Genomic DNA, 14,217 nt, shown 5'->3' with positions numbered 1-14,217 from the left:
TCTTCAGGCAGGGGGCAGGGCCTCTGCTGCCTAGCAGCCAGTCACAGCAGCAGTCACAACAGGGAGCAAGTAGGAAGTCCCGCAGCTTAAGGGGCAACTGCGGGACCAACATCTGAAAGATTTTCCTGAAGGAGTGGGCGGGGCGATACAGCACACCAGCAGCTTCCTCCTCCTCTATAGACATTCTGCACACTGCATGACAGCATACTACAGCTACTAATATAATATATGCTGTATCTACACGGGGAGAGACTAAGAGCGAGCCCAGACTCACGCTCTGCTCCCTTCCTAGTTCCTATGACTGTGGGGCGTGGCTTAGCCATTAGGGCGGAGCCTATTCCCGAGCTTTGACTGACGGGGGCGGAACTTAGCTCGAGCCTCGCCTCTTGTTCGGACATGGATGCAGCACAGCGGCAGAGGAGGAAGACGTGGGCGGTGCAGTAAGTAAGGGGGTGGTGCAACCATTGAACAGAACAGTACCATGCCGTGTCCCCTAGTAGCGGCTTGCTAGTGGAAATCACATATAAAGGGGCGGGACGATCCAGAAATAGGCCCCTCCCTGACAGCATTTGCACTGAAGAGAAGGTAGCGGCGGGTGGTAGCAGGGGGCGGTCGCTGAATCACACATGTAGACAGTGCAGTGCCTATAAGATGAGATGCGGCCATGTAGAAGGATGAGGGGGTGGAGAGCAGTCTCCCCGCCCCTCCTGGTGGCCCTTCCCCGGCTGGAATCTTGGGCTTATGCACACTATTGACGTTTTTGCCCATTTTCATTTGTGCATTTTTTTTTAATTAATCATGTGTAACATGTACATATATACCGAGGATGGTCTATAGAGCGAGCTACAGCTCACGCTCCTTCTTATGCCGGTAGAGGCGTGTCTTAAAACATTGGGGGCGGGGCCTGGTTCCGAGCTTTGACCGTGGATTAGAATGCTGGCGGCGGGGCCTGGTCCCGAGCTTTGAACGTGGATTAGAATGCTGGGGGCGGGGCCTGGTCCCGAGCTTTGAACGTGGATTAGAATGCTGGGGGCGGGGCCTGGTCCCGAGCTTTGACTGACAGGGCCGAGCTTAGCTCGAGCCTCTCCTCTTGTTCGGACATGGATGCAGCACAGCGGCAGAGGAGGAAGACGTGGGCGGTGCAGTAAGTAAGGGGGCGGTGCAACCATTGAACAGAACAGTACCATGCCGTGTCCGCTAGTAGCGGCTTGTTAGTGGGAATCACATATAAAGGGGCGGGGGACCATCCAGGATCAGACCCCTCCCTGTCAGCTTCTGCACTGAAGAGAAGGTAGTGGCGGATGGTAGCAGGAGGGGCAGGGGGCGGTCCCTGAATCACACCTGTAGACAGTGCAGTGCCTATGAGCTGAGATGCGGCCATGTAGAAGGATGAGGTGGAGGAGCGCTCCTGGTGGCCGTTTCCTTGCTGGAATCCCGTTTCCCTGCTGGAATCTTGGGTTTATGCACACTATTCACGTTTTTGCCCATTTTCATTTGTGCATTACTTAAATTAATCATGTGTAACATGTACATATATATACCGGGAAGGATCTAAAGAGCGAGCCACAGCTCACGTTCCCTTCTCAGAGGCGTGGCTTAGAACGTTGGGGCGGGGCCTGGTCCAAGCTTTGAACGTGGATTGGATTGTTGGGGGCGGGGCCTGGTCCAAGCTTTGAACGTGGATTAGCTTGTTGGGGGCGGGGCCTGGTCCCAAGCTTTGACTGACAAGGGCGGAGCTTAGATCGAGCCTCTCCTCTTGTTCGGACATGGATGCAGCACAGCGGCAGAGGAGGAAGACGTGGGCGGTGCAGTAAGAGTACCAGGCTGTGTCCCCTAATAGCCGCTTGTTGGTGGGAATCGCAATTAAGGGGTGGGACCTGTAGTGAAAAATTTTGCTACCCATCATATTTTGCAACTTGCCATAGAGGACAGTGTATGACTGTGTAGGCGTGGCTCCTCTCTGTTAACACGCCTGTAATTTTTTGCAACCACAGATCCCATTGAGCTAGAAGGGGGATTGTTCCCTCCAGGGGGGGTTATTAGTTGAGCAAGAGGGGGGATTGTTCCCTGGGGGGGGGGGGGTTATTAGTTGAGCAAGAGGGGGGATTGTTCCCTCCAGGGGGGGTTATTAGTTGAGCAAGAGGGGAGGGTTCTGTGTGAGAATAGGGTTTGGTTGGGTTGCATTTTCAGATACAAATAGGTTAAAGTCAATGGTTAGGTTGCACTTTCTGATAGCTATACCTATAAATAAGTGCAACCGGTTGCAAAATCTGATAAAGTTGCAAAAAATTTCACCACAGGACCATCCAGGATTAGACCCCTCCCTATCAGTTTCTGCACTGAAGAGAAGGTAGTGGCGGATGGTAGCAGGAGGGGCAGGGGGCGGTCCCTGAATCACACCTGTAGACAGTGCAGTGCCTATAAACTGAGATGCGGCCATGTAGAAGGATGTAGTGATGTTCATTCATGAGTGATTGGTTCATTTGAGCCGGTTCTTTTCTGTGAGTTGAGTGTTCAGATTCATCACACAGGATGAGACAGGAACTTCAGCTGCACAGAGTCCTTTTCCACTGCAAAACTAACTAATTTTGATGTGCGTTTTTTATGCGTTTGCAATTTTGATCAATTTTGAAGCACTTTTTTTTATGAGTTTGCATTTTTGTTTGGCAAGTGTTGTTTTGATTTTTGAAAATAGATACTAGTGATTACATCAATACAAAACGCAAAGCATTTTTCAAGCGTTCCTTTACTTTACATTGAAACGCATAGCACGTTATAATCGCACAGGTATGCGTTTACGTCTTTTTACAAAAATCGGAACGCAGCAGTGGAAAAAGCCACCCAGGATTATTATTTTAACCCTCTTGGCGGTAACCCCGAGCTCATCTTGGGGTAAGCCGCCGCGGAGAATTTCTTAGGCCCTGCTGGGCCGATTTTCATATTTTTTTTTAGAACACGCAGCAAGCACTTTGCTTGCTGCATGTTCAGGTCGATCGTCGTCGATGCGCTGCTACCCGCCGCGATACAGGCCCCCCCTCCCCCGCATACCCCCTGCGCAGCCTGGCCAATCGCTGCCAGGCTGCGCTATGGGGTGGATCGGGACTCCCTGTGACGTCGATGACGTCACTCCGTTCGTCGCCATGGCGACGGGGGAAGCCCTGAAGGAAATCCCGTTTCGAACGGGATTTCCGGATGGGCTTGATCGCTGGCGGCGATCGGAGGGGTGGGAGGGAGGCCCGCAGGGAGGGGGGAATCCTATCTAGCTAGCGCTAGGCTGATTTCTTCCTGATTTCTTATTATTTTGCATGTTTGTCACACTTAAATGTTTCTGCTCATCAAAAACCGTTAACTATTAGTCAAAGATAACATAATTGAACACAAAATGCAGTTTTAGATGATGGTTTTTATTATATAGTGAGAAAAAAAACTCAAAACCTACATGGCCTCGTGTGAAAAAGAAATTGCCCCCTGAACCTAATAACTGGTTGGGCCACCCTTAGCAGCAATAACTGCAATCAAGCGTTTGCGATAACTTGCAACAAGTCTTTTACAGCGCTCTGGAGGAATTTTGGCCCACTCATCTTTGCAGAATTGTTGTAATTCAGCTTTATTTGAGGGTTTTCTAGCATGAACCGCCTTTTTAAGGTCATGCCACAACATCTCAATAGGATCCAGGTCAGGACTTTGACTAGGCCACTCCAAAGTCTTCATTTTATTTTTCTTCAGCCATTCAGAGGTGAATTTGCTGGTGTGTTTTGGGTCATTGTCCTGCTGCAGCACCCAAGATCGCTTCAGCTTGAGTTGACGAACAGATGGCCGGACATTCTCCTTCAGGATTTTTTGGTAGACAGTAGAATTCATGGTTCCATCTATCACAGCAAGCCTTCCAGGTCCTGAAGCAGCAAAACAACCCCAGACCATCACACTACCACCACCAGATTTTACTGTTGGTATGATGTTCTTTTGCTGAAATGCTGTGCTACTTCTACGCCAGATGTAACGGGACATGCACTTTCCACAAAGTTCAACTTTTGTCTCGTCGGGCAACAAGGTATTTTCCCAAAAGGGGCAATCATTGAGATGTTTTTTAGCAAAATTGAGATGAGCCTTAATGTTCTTTTTGCTTAAAAGTGGTTTGCGCCCTGGATATCTGCCATGCAGTCCGTTTTTGCCCAGTCTCTTTCTTATGGTGGAGTCGTGAACACTGACCTTAATTGGGGCAAGTGAGGCCTGCAGTTCTTTAGATGTTGTCCTGGGGTCTTTTGTGGCCTCTCGGATGAGTTTTCTATGCGCTCTTGGGGTCATTTTGGTCGGTCGGCCGGCCACTCCTGGGAAGGTTCATCACTGTTCCATGTTTTTGCCATTTGTGGATAACAGCTCTCACTGTGGTTCGCTGGAGTCCCAAAGCTTTAGAAATGGCTTTATAACCTTTACCAGACTGATAGATTTCAATTACTTTTGTTCTCATTTGTTCCTAAATGTCTTTGGATCTTGGCATGATGTCTAGCTTTTGAGGTGCTTTTGGTCTACTTCTCTGTGTCAGATTTTTCTCGCTAAATAATAAAAACCATCATTTAAAACTGCATTTTGTGTTCAATTATGTTATCGTTCACTAATAGTTAACGGTTTTTGATGAGCAGAAACATTTAAGTGTGACAAACATCTAAAAGAATAAGAAATCAGGAAGGGGGCAAATAGTTTTTCACATCACTGTATGTCTGTCCCTTAGTAGCCACTTGTTGCCTGAAATCACATATAAAGGGGCTGGACAATCCAGGATGAGACCCCTCCCTGTCGGCTTCTGCACTGAAGGGAGGGCAGGCGGGGCATGGGGCAGTACCTGAGTCACACATGTAGACATTGGCAGGGGTGCCCATTAAGGTAGATCGTGATCTATCGATAGATTGCAAAGGACTTCATGGTAGATCCTGACCCCACTACAGTTTCCATTCTGTATATACAAATGTGCTCGTAAAATTGTACATGGGTAGATAATTTTGACTTGCTAATTTTTAAAAGTAGCTGACAAGCTGAAAAAGTGTGGGCACCTCTGGTGTAGAAGGATGAGGGGGGGGGGGGGGAACGCAGTTTCCCCGCCTCGACTCTCGCTCCCTTCTTATGTCAGAGGCGTGGCTTAGAATGTTGGGGCGGGGCCTAGAACGTTGGGGCGGGGCCTGACAATGGTCTGCACATGACTGACAGTTATGGGTGGAGCTTAGCTCGAGTCTCGACCCTCTCCTCTTGTTCAGTAACGCAGATAAATGCAGCTGAAGGGGAGGAAGACATGGGCGGTGCTGCAAGTAAGTAAGGGGGCGGTGCAGCCATTTTTCAGAACAGAACCATGCCTTGTCCCCCTACTAGCCGCTTGTTGGTGGAATTCACAAATAAAGGGCGGGATCATCTAGGATCAGGCCGCTCCCTGTCGGCTTCTGCATTGAAGGGAGGGAAGAAGCGGATGATAGCAGGAGGGGCAGAGGGCGGTCCCTGATTCACACCTACATACAGTGTAGTGCCCATAAGCTGAGATGGACCATGTAGAAGGATGAGGGGGAGAAGCGCAGTCTCCCCGCCCCTCCTGGTGGCCCTTCCCCAGCTGGTATGCTAGATTTTATGCACACTATACACGTTTTTCCCATGACAATGTGTGCATTTCTCCAATTAAAACGGAACGAAAAGGCCCTAAAACAATAAGAGTTTTACTTACCTAGGGCTTCAGCCAGCCCCCTGCAGCCGACCTGTGCCCATGACTTGACATAACGATCTTCAGCTTCCCTGCCATGGCTCACTTTTAATTCTTGCAGGTGATGTCCACTGTGCCTGCGCGCATCCTCGTTCAGGCGCAGTAGAGATTTTTTCATACTACACCTGTGCAGAACACTCCTGGCCACAGGAACGCGTACAAGGATACGCGTGGTCAGGGTGCAGTGGACATTGACTTAGAAGTCGGCTTCCACCACGAGAACAAAAGTGAGCCGTGGCGGGGGAAGAAGGATCGGTATGTCATAGCGTGGGCACTGGACGGCTGCAGGGGGCTGGCAGACCAGGTAAGTGAAACTCTGTCAGGGGACCCAACTGCCACTTTGACCCTCTCATTTTAAAAGGACCATGGGAGGAGGGGGCAAAACTACTACCTTGCTTATGGCCACATTTCATTGTGATCCATCCTTGAGCACTGCCGCTGCTACACTGTTCTCAAAGCTGTGCATTTTGTACACATTTTACAATGCATAAAGTGCATGAATCCTTAAAGAACAGTGATGTCTCCAAAAAATGATTTGAGAGTCGCATGCATCTAGTGGAAATGTACCCTCACGTATTAAGATGAAATGGGGCCCTAGTCAAGATAGGAACTTTAGTAGAAGAGTGGTCTGGAAAAGTGGTATTTGGGCCCCCTGGCACCCATTAGATCCCAGGCACCTGCCTAGGTTGCCAGTTAGATGATCCTTCCAGAGGTTCCTCAAAACATCTGGCAGGTTATAATGAGCACATATATTACACAAAAAGATTGTAGTCATTAATCAATAGACATGTGACATTAAATATTTATAGTCTATAAATGCATATTTTGTTAAACTAATCGTATACACACGTGGTGCAACCATGAAAATGGATGAAATCCAATTATTTTAAAAACACTTATTCGTTACAAAATGGCAGATACCAATCTCTAATGCCTAGTACACACGATGCAATTTTCCGTCAGATTGATGGTCAAATTGATTATTTCCAACAGGTCCAATTATTATTATTATTATTATTATTTTTTATTTATATAGCGCCAACATATTCCGCAGCGCTTTACAAAGCACAATAAGACGACAAGGGGAACATAGATACAACTAACAAATGTACAACAGAGTTCCAAGCAGCACAAATATTGTTACAAGAACAGTAAACATTAGGAGGATGACCCTGCCCTTGCGAGCTTACAATCTAATGGGTGGTGGGGGACACACTAGGTAAGGGGTGGACGATGGATGAGGCAGGGATTCTTTGCCTCTGATTACATTGTGACAGACAAGTAAATAAGGGCTATAGAATGTTATAAGCTTGTCTGAAAAGGTGTGTTTTAAGAGTGCGTTTGAAGATGTCCAGGTTTGGAGCATGACGTACAGGCTGTGGAAGAGAGTTCCAGATAAGGGCTGATGCTCGTGTAAAGTCCTGGATGCGAGCATGAGAGGAGGTGATCAGCTTAGATGCCAGGAGAATTTCTTGGGAGGAGCGAAGGTTGCGGGAGGGACAATATCTTGAGATTAGTGAGGAGATGTATGGAGGAGACAACTCGTGGAGGGCTTTGTATGTTAGAGTCAGGAGTTTGAACTGGATCCTCTGGGTGATGGGTAACCAGTGGAGAGAATGGCACAGTGGGGCTGCATCGGAAGAGCGTGTGGAAAGGTGAATGAGGCGGGCCGCTGAATTTAGAAGGGATTGGAGAGGAGCTAGCCTGTTTTTTGGTAGGCCACAGAGCAGGGTGTTGCAGTAGTCTAGGCGGGAGATGATTAAGGCATGAACAAGCATTTTGGTGGCCTCTTGTGTGAGGAAGGGACGGATACGGAATATATTTTTGAGCTGGAAATAGCAGGTGGTGGATAATGAGGCAATGTGAGGTTTAAAGGAGAGCTCTGAGTCAAGTATAACCCCCAAGCAGCGGGCCTTAGTGGTTGAGGTTATTGGGGTGTTGTCTACCGTTATGGTTGCAATTGGTGGGGGTGTAGATAGCAATGGTGGAAAAATCACAATTTCCGTTTTAGTCATGTTGAGTTTGAGGAAGCGGGAGGACATGAATGCAGAAATGGCACGTAGACAGTCGGGGACTTTGGATAGTAGTGAGGACAGGTCAGGAGCTGAGAGATAGATTTGGGTGTCATCCGCATAGAGGTGATACTGGAAGCCAAAAGAGTTAATTAGTTGTCCCAGGCCACGGGTGTAGATTGAGAAAAGAAGTGGCCCAAGAACAGAGCCTTGAGGTACACCAACAGACAGTGGGTGTGGAGAGGACTTGGTGTTAGAGAAGGAGACAGTGTAAGAGCGTCCAGAGAGATAAGAGGAGATCCAGGAATGTGCTTGTCCCTTGATTCCTAAAGATGACAGTGTCTGCAGAAGCAGAGCATGATCAACCGTGTCAAAGGCAGAGGAAAGGTCAAGGAGTATTAGAATGGAGAACTGGCCTTTGGATTTAGCTACCAGTAGGTCATTAGCAACTTTCGTGAGGACAGTTTCAGTGGAATGGTGTGTGCGGAATCCAGATTGAAAGGGGTCAAGTAAGGAGTTGGTAGAGAGAAAGGCAGACAATTCTGAATGGATGTGACGTTCCAGCAGTTTAGAAGCAAAAGGGAGGAGCGAGACAGGACGGTAGTTGGATAGAGAAGTTGGATCAAGAGAGGGTTTTTTGATTAGTGGTGTGATGATAGCTTGTTTGAATAAGGAAGGAAAAGTGCCAGTGGAGATAGAAAGGTTGAATAGAGTTGTTAGAGCGGGATTAAAGGAGGAGGAAAGCTGGGGGATTAGATGAGAGGGAATGGGGTCCAGGGCACAGGTAGTGAGATGCGCTTTGGAGATTAGTGAGGAAAGACACTGTTCAGTTAGTGTGGTGAAAGATGTTAGAGTGGGAGACTGGTCTTGTGGAGCGGGGGGAAGGCAGTTAGTGGTGGGTGAGGGTGCAGGCGGACAGAAGGAATTTATAGGTGACGGCTGTGCTGGTAAAAATGGTTGCGTGTTGAAGCTATTACGTATTGCATCAATCTTGCTTGTAAAGTATGATGCAAAGTTGTCGGCTGACAGACATGTGGTAGGGGGAGGAGGTGGGGGACGAAGTAGGGAGTTAAAGGTGTTGAACAATTGTTTTGGGTTGTGGGACTGTGAGGAAATGAGCGAGGAGAAATAAGACTGCTTAGCAGAGGTGAGGGCATCCCTGAGCTCCTGCAAAGTTTGTTTATAGTGATTGAAGTCTACAGCAGTGCTTTTTCTCCAGCATCTTTCTGCCACCCTGGAGTGCCTTTTCAGCTGTTTGAATTGTTCAGTGAGCCAGGGCTGCCTGTTAGTTTGGCGGGGGCGGGTGGTGGTGAGTGGAACGGCTGAATTCATGGCAGAGGAGACTACATTAAATAAGTAACTGGATGCTGCCTCAGGGTCAGTGTAGGAAGACAGGGTACTTAGAGGTTGCAAGGCCTCAGTCAGGGAATTCACATCCAGGTTGCGATAATTCCTGCGCGTGACTGTATGGTGTAGTGTTGGAGGAGTTGACGGTAGAGAAGAATTGATTGAGAAGGTAAGAAGGTTGTGGTCTGAGAGGGGAAGCGGAGTGTTATGAAAGCTTGAAATAGAACAGAGGCGGGTAAAGACAAGGTCAAGAGTGTGGCCGTCTTTGTGGGTGGAAGTGGAGGACCATTGGGCGAGGTCAAACGAGGAGGTGAGAGAGAGCAGTTTGGTGGCAGTAGGGCAATTAGTATCGATGGGTATATTAAAATCTCCAATGATGATAGAGGGTATATCATTGGAGAGAAACTGGAGAAGCCATGCTGAAAAGTGATCAATGAAAGTAGAGGCTGGACCGGGCGGGCGGTAGATAACAGCAATCTGAATGTGGTATGGAGAGTAGAGACGGACAGCATGAACTTCAAAGGATGAGAGTGCGGGCAGTGGTGTGAGTGGCTTAAATGAACAGTGTTCAGAGAGGAGGATCCCCACCCCCCCTCCATGTTTGTGGCCAGGTCTAGGGGCATGACTAAATTTTAGACCACCATATGATAGAGCAGCTGGAGACACCGTGTCTGATGGAGTTATCCATGTTTCAGTGAGCCCCAGGAAGGTGAAAGTGTTGGAGATAAACATGTCATGAATAAAGGCCAGTTTATTACAAACGGAGCGGGAGTTCCATAGAGCCCCAGATATAGGGAGGGGAGAGCTGGGAAGAAGGGGGATGTCAATAAGATTGTAGGTGTTCTGGGAGGGGAGGTGGTGAGGTTTGTCATTGGTGGAATGAGTTGTAGTCTGAGCAGTGTGAGGTCTAGGAGTGGGCCCTGGGTTCGGTGATATGTCCCCAGAAGCCAGGAGGAGTAGTAGGCAGAGCAGAGAGATGTGGGGGTGGGACTTGTGTGTATGCAAGTTAGGTTTAGTGAGAGCAGAGGAGGGGTAGTGTGAGCACAGAAATAGGAATAGTTCGTGGCTAGAGAAAAGGGGAGACGATAGCAGAGAGGGAGCAATGTGTATGGTGTTGCTGACAGTGGGAGGATGAAGTGACATGTGGATTTTCAGGAACAGAAGGCAAAAAGAAGCGGTTGAGAAAAACATTGTAAACATTCTGAAGGGGTCTACAGGGAGATTGATAGCTGACAGCAGGAGGATGGAGTGTGTTTAGATACAGGAATTGCAGAAACAAGCAAGCATATGGCGAAACAGATAAAAAAACAGTTAAGTAGCAAACCATGTGATCAAAGTGCCGAGTCTCCTGGCAGTTCCTTCTGTTCCCTTCTGGTTCAATTCTGGTCTAATTTGGGTCTTTTGCTGTGCACTTCAAATCATGCACTTAAAATTAATGCACATCTGACTAAAGTCATAGCTGACTTAGAGACTAGATTAAATAGACAGCAGAAGGGATGGAGGTGTGTGCTGGAATGAGGATCAGGTGTGCATGGCCAGGCATGGGCTGTGGGAGGCTGGATCAGTCTACAGACATGCAAATTATGACTAATTAATTAGGTACACATTGCAGCATAAGGCCTGGCACCAGGAAATGGTCACAATTATGTATGCGTACCATAAAGTTAAAAGCAATGCAGGTAAAGTTGAACATAAGCAAGATTTGTTTGATTGCAGAGAAAAATTGCATGAAGACAGATATAAGATGCAGATGCAGATCATATGCGTACCATAAAGTTAAAAGCAATGCAGGTAAAGTTGAACACAATCTGATTTCCGATCGTTTTTCTGATTGATTTTCCAATCACTTCCATACAAAATCGATCAGAAATAATCAATTTGACTGTCAATCTGATGGAAAAATGCCTTGTGTGCACTAGGCATTGTGTTTTCTAGTACACATGTGGAGGATCCAATATACCTCCTGTCTACATCTATTTAACTATTTCTGCCGCCCGGATGTGAAGCTCACGTCCGGGCGGCTGCTCTGCTGCAGTGGCGCGCTCCTGCGCACGATTACGGCGCACACCCCCCCCCCCCCCCCCGTGCACCCGTGGTGTCCCCCGGTAGCCCTGGGATCAGTGAACGGGAACATGGTTCCCACCGACCCATTTCCCCAGCAGAGAAACCGAAGCGCTCCTACAAGAGGCTTCAGTATTTCTGCCCGGAAATCTGAACTTTTTAAATATGCATTTAAAAGGGGTATACTACGAACATTTTTTAAATTATAAGCTTGTAAATAGTGATGGACGCAAAACGGAAACCCAAAGAAAGCCTAATTAGTGGTGGAAAAAACAAGATATAGATCAATAAATTGTGATAAGTAGTGATACAGTTATTAGCGAATGAATGGGAGGTGAAAATTGCTCTGATGCATAAGGTGAAAAATCCCTGCGGGCTGAAATGGGAACAACTGTAGCAAAAGGGATATGGAGGCTGCCATAAGTGGACCTGAACTCTTGCACAGAACAGAGGGAAAAATAGAGAAATGTACCCTGTATGTATTTAGAGAGTTTAATTCTCCCTCATTTGTGTCTAATCACAAGTTGTAATTTTATATATCCGTGTCACATGACTGACACAGTAGAGATGGCAGATAAGCTCATTTGAAAGCACAGGCTGTTTACAATATGTCTGCTTCCATGAAATAGGAAGTGGAAACAGTGCCGATTTATAAGGATACCTGAGGTGACATGTGACATGATGAGATAGACATAGCACACAAATAACTATGCTGTGTTCCTTTCTGCCTGAAAGAGTTAAACATCAGGTATGTAAGTGGCAGTAGTCTGACCCTCACTGATAAGAAATTACAACTATAAAACACTTTTCTAGCAGAAAATGGCTTCTGGGAGCAGGAAGGAGATAAAAAGGCTCAATAGTTCATAGATTGTAGCTCTGGTATCCTTCAATGAATGTGTTATTGAGCAAAAACAATAAAACTCTAAAAACGTAAAAAGTAGATTTAAATATAAAATAAAACTGGAATATCTTAAAAAGTCGTTTTTAGGAGAAGGAGGATTGATACGGTTGTTTATTTCATTAGTTTATTTTCGCCTCAGGTGTCTTTTAAGATTTGTATCGGCTATAACAAAGACTTTTTTTGTTTAAAGGTTATTATGTTGTTGCTTATCTTTGCTTATCTTTTAGGGAAGAGATGAAGTTATGAGTTCAGGTCTGCTTTAAATGTTGCCTGGCTGCCCTTCTTGATCCTCTGTATAATACTTTTAGCCATTGACCCTGAACAAGCATGTAAATCAGATGTTTCTTATACTATTATCAGATCTGACAAGAGTAGCCACCTGCTTGTTTCTGATGTTATTCAAGCACTACCGCAGCCAAATAGATCAGCAGGACAGCCAGGCAACTGGTATTGTTTAACAGTATATGGCAACAATATGGCAGCATCCATATTCTTCTCTCTTCAGTTGTGCTTTAAATCTACCCTTCCTCTGATAGGATCAACAACCTACTCAATAGCCTGTATGGTAAAAGTCTCCAGAGTGTCCCCATGCAGATCTTAAAGGGATACTGTAGGGGGGTCGGGGGAAAATGAGCTGAACTTACCCTGGGCTTCTAATGGTCCCCCGCAGACATCCTGTGCCCGCGCAGCCGCTCACTGATGCTCCGGCCCCGCCTCCGGTTCACTTCTGGAATTTCTGACTTTAAAGTCAGAAAACCACTGCGCCTGCGTTGCCGTGTCCTCGATCCCGCTGATGTCATCAAGAGCGCACAGCGCAGGTCCAGTATGGTCTGTGTCTGCGCAGTACACTCCTGGTGACATCAGCGGGAGCGAGGACACGGCAACGCAGGCGCAGTGGTTTTCTGACTTTAAAGTCAGAAATTCCAGAAGTGAACCGGAGGCGGGGCCAGAGCATTGGGGAGTGGCTGTGCCAACACAGGATGTCTGCGGGGGACCATTAGAAGCCCCGGGTAAGTTCAGCTCATTTTCCCCCGACCCCCCTACAGTATCCCTTTAAAGGATACATTACTCCTTAATAAATGCACAAATTTACGCCCTGTGTGCGTGTGTGTGTGTTGGGGGGAGGGTAGGTGTGGATAGGCTTACGAACCTCGAGTGGCCCAGCGTCTTCTTCCATTTCCCCGCTATCGCTCACGTTGTATAGGTATTGGTTGGCACCCTCTGACCCAGACATACTACACTGGGCATGCGCAGCATGTCTGTAGAGCACCTGGGGTCACCAGCGAGCGCAGCCACAAGGCACCCAAGTGGACATACTGCACATGCGCAGTGTAGTACGTCCAAGTCAGAGGGCGATGACTAGGACTCATACAACGGGAGTGATAGGGAGGCAGAGGCAGATGCCGGGCCTCGGGAGGCACGGTAAGCCTATGCACACCTCCCCACACAACACACAAGGCATCATTTTGTGGATTTATTTAGGAATCAGGTATCCTTTAAAGAGAGCCCAAGGTGGGCTCCAAAAAAAAAGTAGCCTACCTGATCCACAGGGCTGAGTGGATCAGGTAGCTGCAAAAAACGCCGCTCATGTCGGCCACAATGACCCACTATCACTTGCCTGACCTGTAGGTCACGATGCTGCACTGAGAGACTATGGACTACATTCACAAAAGGGTGCTAACTTAGTTAGCACACCTAAAAGATTCTTAGCATGCCTAAAGCCAAAGTTTAGCGCTGCCCGTAGCATGCAAAACGTTGCACCAGGTGCGCCTAAAACGTTGCACCGGGTGTGCCCGACACGGTGCACAGTACGATGTTTCTGGCGCACCCGGTGAGGCGGTTTAGGCGCACCCGGTACAACGTTTTCATCGCACGCGGTGCGCCATTTCGTGCGTTACGGGCAGCGCTAAACTTTGCGCGCGATCAATAAAAGCTTTTAGGCGTGCTAATTGAATTAGCACCCTTTTGTGAGTCGAGCCCTATGTGTCATTCATAGCGTGCAGGGAGGCGGGGGAGCGGCAGGGGGCACGGCCAAGGAGAGAGTGCTGCCCAATGGCGGCTCTGTAAACCCTGTAGGAACACCCCTGGTGGGCATTTTAAACAGGGAATTGCTCTCCTCACTGTTTACCTCCGATACAAATATTGTCGCTAATCTC

Source organism: Hyperolius riggenbachi, chromosome 2, assembly GCF_040937935.1.
Source record: "Hyperolius riggenbachi isolate aHypRig1 chromosome 2, aHypRig1.pri, whole genome shotgun sequence".
NCBI classification, from domain to species: Eukaryota; Metazoa; Chordata; class Amphibia; order Anura; family Hyperoliidae; genus Hyperolius; species Hyperolius riggenbachi.
The sequence above is the reverse complement of the archived record's forward strand: the minus strand, read 5'-3'. Positions refer to the sequence as shown.